The sequence below is a fragment of the Echinops telfairi genome, unplaced genomic scaffold, assembly GCF_000313985.2.
Source record: "Echinops telfairi isolate 266 unplaced genomic scaffold, ASM31398v2 ScPeMD7_18;HRSCAF=68, whole genome shotgun sequence".
NCBI lineage: Eukaryota > Metazoa > Chordata > Mammalia > Afrosoricida > Tenrecidae > Echinops > Echinops telfairi.
The window spans coordinates 6,534,703-6,544,744 of record NW_022103915.1 but is presented as its reverse complement, the minus strand read 5'-3'; positions in this window follow the sequence as shown (position 1 = coordinate 6,544,744).

The following is a 10,042-nucleotide window of genomic DNA, read 5'->3' as shown; positions in this document are numbered from 1 at the left end:
CAAAACAGGACTTTCTCAAACAGGAAAGACAGTGAAATATAGCCCGTTATGGACAGAGCACACAGTAGGTCCTCGGCAGGCAAGGATGGCTTTTAATTAAACTGGGAAGGCAGTTTAATGACATGCTGTGGTCTCTGGGCCATCCTTCTCCACTCTGCGGCATCTGGAAATGGCATTTAAGTAGAAAAGCAGATTCAATCTGTTTACATCACTTTCACCACCGCCTCCTTTTGCTAATGGCCTTCCTTTTTCCTCTCCTTTTTCTCTGTGCCTGGAGGCTGTAACGCTTGTCTTTAATCAGTGTAAGGTAATTTAGTACCCCTCACTTTAGCCTGCCAGGGAGAAGGAGCCTCTTATTTCCTGGAGGTTCCAAGAACACGCAATCACTTTTATTTGTTACAGTGCAAAGGGATTGCGGCGGGGGTGGCGTGGGGGGGGGGGGGGAATACATAAAACCAGGTTAAAAGCCCTGTTTACCAAGAGGAGTTTGGTAAAAATGAACTGCCATGGTCAAGGTTATCTTTCCTCTTTGCGGCTCTGCTGATGAGCTTGGGTGTAAACGGGGAGTCAGAGCAGCCCTGTCTATGGTCAATACTTCTAACACTGCATTTTGATGAATTCAGGCTGTGAATTGCTCGGCCACAAGCCCCTATCAATAAATAAGTAAGTCAATAAATAAATAAAATGAGACATGGTGCGGGACCTGGGTTTTTAATTTTTGTTCTGTTTTGTTTTCCCCGTGCTTGGTGGTGGCTCTCTGGCCATTTTTGTGGCCTCCTAGAAGCTGGGGCGCAGGAGACCTTGTGGCGAAAGCTAGTCTCCCCGCATTTAGGAGAGTCCCTAGTGCCTGAAAGTGCCGCCCCCGCCCCCCAATACACACATGCGTGCACACTCTGTCAGCCAGATGACCTGGGAGACCACTTGGTAGGTCTGTCCAGACCTGGGGCTAGATCAAAGTGGTGCGTAGGGTGGGGTGGGGGTGGGGGTGTCAACTCACCAACCCATTTTCCATCTGCTGCTTGGATCTGGAGGTCAAAGATGCAGGAGCCAGCACAACCTGACCAGGGAGATGAGAAAGCATCAGGATGGAGGAGAGATGCAAAACGTCTTCAGTTTCAATGACTTTGGCCTTGGCCTGGCCATCAGTACTGAGCACGCACTGCTGGGCTTCCCTGTTCCTGGTGGCTTTGTGGACAAGAGTGGCCTGGAGGGGAGCCATAAACAGCCATGTCCACATCCTGTTTTCCAGAAGTACCGACCAGGATTGATTTTCCGTAGTAAGGCTTATCTTTAGGGAGCTTCATTGGGGGCTAACACCAGGGGTTGACTCTTCTTCTCCGTCTCCCGGCCCCAGCCCCAGCCCCAGCCCCAAAGAAGGTCCTCTTGCAGGGCGAGGTGAGGGAGTGGCAGGGAGCCTTTTGGGACAAGGCGGGCTGGTGCTCCCTGAGATCCCTGAGAGGCTGCCTCTGCCCGCTGCTGGAGCAGAAAGGGCAACAGCAGTGAGGGGTCTGCTCAGCTTGGCCTGGCCACCAAGGCAGCTCCCTGGGTCCTAATTCTGCTTGCTGCCCCCATCCCTGACTCCTGGGGGAGCTGTGTCTCCTCCACGTACCAGCCTGGCTCCAGAAAGAGCGCATTGTCCCCAGAATCGCGTTCCCCTGTTGTAAGTGCCACGAGAGAGGTAAGCACAAGGCACGCGCTCTTCCCATTAATTCTGCAAAAACAAGCACTCGCTCTTTTCATTAATTCAGGAGAGAGAAGAAAAAAAAGACAAGTGCAGGGAAAGCGGGGAGAAAATGAGTCCAGATCATGCAAATACAATAAGAGCACAATTGCCGCATTTCCCGAGCACACCTGCTAAGAGGTTTCCTGGGCTTCAAGGCCCCCTTGCCTGAGACACTGCCATTAGCAGCCCTCGAAGGGGGCCTCTGCTGACTTGGGTGTGGGGCATCGTGGGTGAGGGCCTGCAGCAAGCCGTCACTGTCCAGGGGCCCAGGGAGCAGAGGAGAGAAACTGAGCCCAAGCTGGGGTGCTGGGGAAATCACGCCCATTACCACCAAAGTCACTGCCATCAAATGGATGCCAACTCACAGCCACCCTACTGGACAGGGTAGAACTGCCCCCGTGGGTTTCCCAGACTGCAACTCTCTATGGGATTAGGACGGCAAATCTTTCTACCTCAGAGTGACTGGTGGTTTCAAACCGCTGAACATGTGGTCCGAAGCCCAAGGAGTAACCACTACAACACCAGGGCTCTCAGAGTTTAAATCCAGCCCAGGGACACCTGGGAGGCCAGGGGAGGGGCCCAGAGGCCAAGGTTGCCGTTCAGAAAGAAAGTCTAAGACTACAGAGCAGAATATTGTCTTCTGCAAATGATCTTCCTCTCTTTTGGTGAACTTATTTTTTTCATTCATCATGAAGCCCCCAGTCCTGAACATGGGTGCCCATCCGTGACACTGGAGACCATACGAAAGAGCGGTCAGATCTGCCAAAACTGGGACCAGGGCTGAGACAGGGGCCATGAGATGAGGACCCTCTGACCACCAGGTCATGCAAGCCTCGGATGCTGGCCTCGTTAGCCCCCAGGTCCTGGCACAAGCCTCCGTGGGCTTCCTCACGCTGGGCTTGCTGGTCACCGTGCCCATGTCGACTCCAGGTCACCTGACTTCAAAGTGGGTTTTAGATTTGAGGAGAAGTCTGTCTTTTTGCTGCTTCTTCCTGAAGCCTGGCTTCAAGGGCCAAACGGTTAATGGCTTATTCTTCCAGCCATGCAGTGTCTGTGATGTCCCGGGCCCCGATTAGAAACCTGGCATTAGATAGGGGGCATTAGAAACCTACTGTCAATTCTAGTGTCCTCCTTGAAGATACCCTAGAACCACAAAGGGAGCGCTAGCTTGAATTCTCCCTGGGAGGTGAGAGTCCCAGGTAGATGCTAGCTGATGCAGCCCATGTGCAGCGGCCTCCCATCCACCTGTAAGTGGAGGCTGCCAGGTGGGTCAAATCCTCCTCATGTGTCTCCTCCGGCCTCTGGCTCTACTGACACGGACCTGGTGACCGACCGCATGGGCACCATCCGGATAATCCAAGCTGGCTTTCCTCTAGTCAGGTTAGCTGATCTGTACCTTCATCCTCTTTCCCACGGGAATCCCATGGTCCCTGGTTCTGGGCATCGGAATGTAGATGTCTCTGTGGGCTGTCATTCAGTCGACCACAGTGCCCCACAGAGGCAGATGCCCACGTGGATTCTTGAAGACACAGTCGTGGAGATTGACAAGGTGGCATGGGGGCCTCCCCACCGAGGCAGAGCAGAAGAGCTCATCCCAGGGGTCTCTTGTTAGTCAGGAGAGGCTGGAGGTTGGGAGAGGAGGTTGAGGATGAAACCGTGTTCTGAAAGGAAGCTCTGTGTGGCACTGATTTTCGCAGAGACCAGAGCTCAGAGAAGCATGTGTTCCAATGTGGGGCCTCAAAGGGGAACCAGTTGGCTTCACTGACCCCTACTTAGTGAGTCACTGGCCCCACTTGCAGTGGGCCAGACCCCGGGCAGGCTGGGGTGGACCAGTCCCCCCGCCTGCATTTGGGAGCAAGAACGGATGGCAGGCAAGGCTGCCAGGCGCCGTCGGCCCTGATGGAGACCACGCGCACCACAGAGCCCTCGCTGGCCGTAGGCACGCACTGTACTGTGAGGCCATCTTCGATTTTGCCAAAACCCCCGGGCTCAGGCCCAAAAGAAGACCTCTTGTTAAGAGTCAGGGGTGGGGCGGGCCGAGGGCAGCGGGTTTTGTTGTAATGGTTTCATAACATCCTAAGTTAATTTATTTGCTTTGACTTGCGCCTTTGCGAGAGGGTTTCGTCATTTGAAGTGTTTTCCAGCTGATCCTGTTACACGGGTAGGAGGCCTTGTGTTTGTTGACTCAGGGGAGGCTTCCCATGCCCGAAGCCCCGTTGAATCAGCTGGGCCGGGAGAGAGTATTTTTATAGCCTGTTCCTTCGGATGCCACGCTTCCTTTCCCTTAACACTTCCCTCGTTTTGAAGCCCGGCCATGGCAGCATTCTTCTGCCGGACGTCCACACCAGAGCAAATTCCATTTGGGAACATGGACACGTCCCCCCTGGCCTGCTCCCCGCCACCTCGCTGCCCTGCTGCACCCCGGCCCCTGGGACAGAGACATCCGCACCCCTGCGGGCCCTGGCCTTTGGAGGGTGGAGGAAGAGCCATTGGCGGTGGTGACCTGGAGGGCAGTTGGGGTGGCGAGGAGGTGCCCAGAATGAGGGCCAGCTTGGCTCCCACAGCGGCGGGGCCACTGGGGTTACGCGTGCCCCCAGCTCCTCACTACGGTTTCCCTCTGGCCTCCATACCCTCCCAGCTCTGGGTGGGACCTTCAAAAACTCTTCCCTGGAGACAACCACGCAGTGGGTCCCTGTCTCCGGCACCTGGTGCTGCTGTGACAGAAATGCTGCGGGGACAGAAGTGTTGTTTCAGCCATTCAGGAGGCGAAAAGTCCAGATTTGGGGAGATGGGTCCCCAAGAAGTCTCTCTCTCTCTCTCTCTGTGTCAGCTCTGGGGGGGGAAGGTGCATGTGTTCTTCAGCTCCCAGCTTCTTGGGTTCCTCTTCGATCTTCACTTGCCATCTTATTTCCCCTCCCTCTCGCCCACGCTTGAGTTTGCTTCTGGCTCTCATGTGCCCTGTTTGCCATTCAAACACCATCAGATCTGGGATAGAACCTGCCTGATGTGGTCTTACCATTGAAGTCAGAACACCCTACACCCAAAGGGGACCCCATCCTCGGGTACAGGGTTTAGGATCCTGACACCTGTTTTGGGGGCACACGATAAAATCCATAATGGTCTCTGCTGGCCCAGGTTAAAGGCCCTTTGCCATCTGCCTCCCCTCCCTGGACAACTCAGCTCTGGCCAGCATCTACCTGACACTAGCCCAGGGACAGTTGCTGTGCCATATCCTCCTGAGCCCCCTGCCTCTCGCAAGCTGACCTCTCTATTGGGAATGCCCATCTCCCTCCTTGGCTCACGTCCTCTCGTTCTGCAAAGCCCTGGGGAAGCCTCACTTATACTCTGCGTGCCCTAAACTCCTTGTGTCAAAGGACCTGTCCTCAGCTCATGTAGGGCAGTTCTTCACATGCTGTCATGCCTGTCCACTAACATGTGCCTGCCTGCCCTCCAGATCCCCTTCATGCCCATATGCCCAGAAATCAGCACCCCGCTGGGCACAGAACAAGTACGGGTCAGTGCCGTGCCCATCGGATTGAGTGAATATGTGCCAGCCTGGGCTCTGTGCTTCCTGGGGCTTCTCGAATAGAACACCACAAGGGGGTGGCCTTAAAGAACGCACCTTTATTTTTTCACAATTCCAGAGACTAAAGCTCCAAGTCAAGGTCTTGGATGCACCAGTTCTCCATTCCTTTCTGGTAGCCCCAGGTGTTCCTGGTCCTTTGTCTCCCATTGGCTTACCTGTGACTCCCACATCAGGGGTGTCTCTGTGTTTATTCTGCTCGTAGTCTCACTCAGAAGTGATTAGGTTCAAGACTCACCCTTCCCCTTCCTGGCTTCATGAATACAGTAAAGAGAACGCCCTATGATTCCAAACAAGGCTGTATCTACAGGTACAAGGGTTAGAAGAACACATTTGGTGGGCAGAGCATACCATCAATCACACCATTTATAAGAGGGGTTGGGGAAGCTGGTGATTTCTGGTTCCTGAGAAGATGGTAACTCCTACAGGCTACTGCCTTCCACCCCTGAACCAAACTTTAGGGCTTTCATAGGCTGGGAGGGAGGTTGATGGACCCCCCTGAGCTCTCAGGAGTGTTGGGAGATGGAATGTGGTCTGTTCTTGTTTGGGGAGAAAATGTAACTCAAAGCCGGAACCGCAGACATTCAGGAGAGTGTTATACATGAGAATAAAAGTAGTAACCTAGCAAGCAAGGTAAGTCCTAACCTAAAGGTTGGAGGTTCGAGTCCGTTCTGAAGCACCTCAGAAGAAAGGCCTGGCCCTCTTGGCCCAAATACCAGCCGCTGAAACCCCCATGGAGCACAGTTCAACTCTGACACACAGCATGGAGTCGCCACAAGGTGAAGTCTGCTTTACGGTGACTGGAAAGAGACAAACCAGAAAAGAAAGCCAAGAATCGCACCAAAATAACCACACACCCCAACAAATATCAGAAAACAGAAACCAAATCCTAACTGACACCTCCCTGAGGGGCTGTGGAACAGGACTGCTGAAAAGAGGAAAACGCAAGCTACAATCTGCCTCATCAACAAGTTGGGCATAACCACCACTCAGGTGATTCAATTAAATGTGTTACTTTCAACCAGCTGAAAACAATTCCATCTTTCTAATGGAAGGCATGAAAGAGGTGGGGGTTGGCACGGGGGTGGGGGTGTGATAAAAACAAAAGAGTTAAACAGAAAGCCATGGAATAGAGCAGGCGAAATCAGTCTGATTATAACAGCAATTACAGTGACTGCCAATTAGTGCAACCAATCAAAAGAGAGAGACTTTCCTATGAAATGTTGGACCACCGCTGCTGCTTTCCAGAGATGCACGCTCGAACCAACAGTCTGCCTGGAGGTGGGCAATGAGCAGACAAAACGATGCAGTCCAGGCGTATAGGAGCCAACCGAAATCTGTGATAATTTCTCAGGCCTTCCAAAACAGATTTTGAGGTAAAGAATATCATGGGAGCCAAAAGGGAAGGGAAGGGAAAGGATATTCCATGGCAGGCAAAATGAGCCCAGTGAATTGAAGAAGACCGAGCAGAGTCCACTGCTAGGTGCCGGGACTGGCAGGGCAGATGGTATCAGGCTAAGCCCAGCCAGTAGCAAAGACTGGACTACCCCGAAGCCTACTGTTTGTAGCGTTGCTGTGAAACTACAGGGAGAAGGGACCAGATGGGGCATGGTCCTTCAAAGAGGGGAAGAAAACGTGCTGGACGGATTTCCGTGGGGGCCCACCTTTTCTCACGAGGGCACTCCTGGTCCATGGCAGCCACAGAGAATCAAGATCAAGGGCGAGTGCCAGAAAGCTGCTTTCTTGAGGTGTAATTCACCAAGAATACAATTCCCAATTTAAGATCTTGAAAAACGCAGAGGTCTGAAAACACATCGCTTCATGATGGTAAGCCTCTCATCAGCCCCACAAAAGGAGAGCCTGCCCTTTGAGGTCAAACCCCTCTGCCAGTGCCCTGGAACCTGGAAACGGATGGTCTGCTTTTGATCACTCCAATTTTGACTTTTCTAGAATTTCTTATAGCTGGAATCATAAAGGATATAGTACTTTCTGGCCAGACTCTCTCACTTAATGTGGTGCGTTGCAGAACTGTCCATGTTATTTTGTGCATGGGTATTTGTGTTCCTTTTTATTGTAGAATGATATCTATTGTCTGCATGGAACCACATTTTTTTAATCCACTGTTGACAAGCATTTGGGGCGTTTCCAGGTTTTGTCAATTGAGAATAGGGCTGCTATGAAAATACATGCATATGCCTTTGGGTGAGCATATGTTTTCATTTCTTTGGGGTGAATGCTAAGAGTGGAACTTATGAGTCATAACATTAGTGTATGTTTTACTTTTAAAGCGGGGACACATTGTTTTCCAAAATGCCTGCATCATTTTGTACTGGTGCCAGCAATGCATGAGCACGGCAATTGCTCCCACATCCTTGTCAACACTTATTATTATCAATCTTTTACATTTTAGCCACTTTCGTGTGTGGTGGTAGCTCTAGGTGGTTTTAATTTGCCTTTCTTAATTGCCAACATTTGCCTGTCACTTTGCTGTACTGTGATGGTTTGCATGTTGCTCTGATGCTAGAAGCTATGCCACCATTACTTCAAATCCCAGTCGGGTCATGCTTGGAGAGCAGGTTCAGCAGAGCTTCCAGACTAAGAACAGACTAGGGAGAAGGAATAGACTGCACTTATCGGGGATCGGTCACTGAAAATGTGTGACCAGCAGGGAAAGCATTGTCACATTTCCTCCGGGAAGACAAGCCTCAAAATAAGACTGGAAAGGAATGACCTCCTCAAAGTGGAGTTGACCTCAAAGGTAGAGATGGAGTAGAGTTTTGAGGACTTTCATTAGCTGATCGGGCACGACTCAACTGAGCAGCAACAGTTGAAATCATCTCTTAACAACCAGAATAAGGAATTTGGAAATGTAAATCTAGGAAAATTGGAAGTCATCAAAATAGAACAGAATGCATAAAGATCATTGGTGCGTGAAAAAGGAATAATCAGAGGGTGCTGGCCATTTTGAAACAGACCATCACAGGGTTTACTCTGCCATAGGGAATGACAGGAGTAATAGCATCCAATCCATTATCAAATAGAACATTGCAAGATTCTAAAACACAATGCTGTTTGTGATGGGGTAATATCTATATGCCTACAAGGGGAATCTAGTGAAAACATATTCAAATATAGTTGCACCAACCACTAAAGGCAGTGATGATGAAATGGAAGAACGCTATCAATTTATCCATTCTGTACTTGAATAAACATGCAGTCAAGATACACTGATGATAATTGGTGATTGGAAGGCAAACTTGGGAACAAAAATGAAGGAAGAGTGGTTGGGAAATTTAGCCTTGGTGATAGAAATCAAATAGGAGTATCCATGAAGGATGTTTGCAAGGCCAACCACTTCTTTGCTGCAAATTCCTTTTACTGCAAATACCTTTTTCAGCAACATAAGCAGGGCCTGTACCCATGGACTTCACTACAGCTGTGGAAAAAGATGATGGAGAAGCTCAAGATCATCAATCAAAAAAGACCAGAGGCTAGTTAAGGAACAGGCTCTCCATTGCTTGGACATAACTTGGAGTCAAATAAAATTAAAATAAGTCCACAAGAGCCAAAATCCAGCCTGGATTCAGAAAGCAGCTACTCAAGAGCAGATTTGACACATTAAACTATAAAGAGAGACGCCCTGACCAATGGTGGAATGATTGGTCATTCATTCGTCAACAATATCAGATGTGAAAAAAGCAAAGGCTAATTCAAACTACTGGAAAAAGAGAAAAGACCAAAGTGGATGTCTAAAGAGATTCTGAAGCCAGCTCTTGAAAATAGGGTAACTAAAGCACATGAGAAAAATGATGAAATACATGAGTTTAAGAGAAAATTTCAAAGGGCGGCTGGAAAAAAACCAAAGTATTATAATGACATGTGAAATACCGGAAGTTGGAAGGCCGTAAAGGAAGAACAGGCTTGGCACATATCAAGCTGAAAGAATGGAGGAAAAAAATGTTTCAATATTGCAGGATTCATGGGCAAAATATTGAACAGTGCAAAACTCACTGCCATGAAGCCGAGGCCAGCTCATAGAGACCCAAGAGGACAGGGTAGAACTGGCCCTATGAGTTTGAGACTGTAGCTCTTCTCAGGAGTAGAAAGCCCATCTTTCTCATTTGGAGCCAAGGACAGTTTCAAACTGTGGACCTTCTGTATTGCAGCCCAACGCGTAACCTCTACATCATTGGGGCTCCACTGAACAATGCATCAAAACAAAGTGGAAGGAATGCAAAGACTCATTGTACCCCCAAACAAGCAAACAAACAAAAAGCAAATGGTAGGATGTGATTTAAAAACCAATGGTATTATTGAAGGGAAAAGTCCATGATCCACTGAAGTCGTGAGTGGAAAACAAGGCTTCAGGAACTGATGAAATGCTCACTGAAATGTTTTATAGGCTGATACACTGGACACATTCACTTGTCTATGCCAGGAATTTTGGCCAACAGACTGGAAGAGATATCTATTTGTGCCCATTGCAAAATAAGGTTGCCCAATAAAATGCCCAAATAGTTGAACAATATAATTAGTATCACATGCAAGTAAAACTTTACTGGAGTTCATTTCAAAATTAGACACTAACCACTGAAGCTAATGAGGACGATATAGAAGAAATCTACCAACTACTTCAGTCTGAATTTGATTGAAAACGCAATCAAGATGCATGGATAACTCCTGGCAACTGCAATGTAAAAGTGGATTGGAAGAGGGCATATTCACAACATGTGACC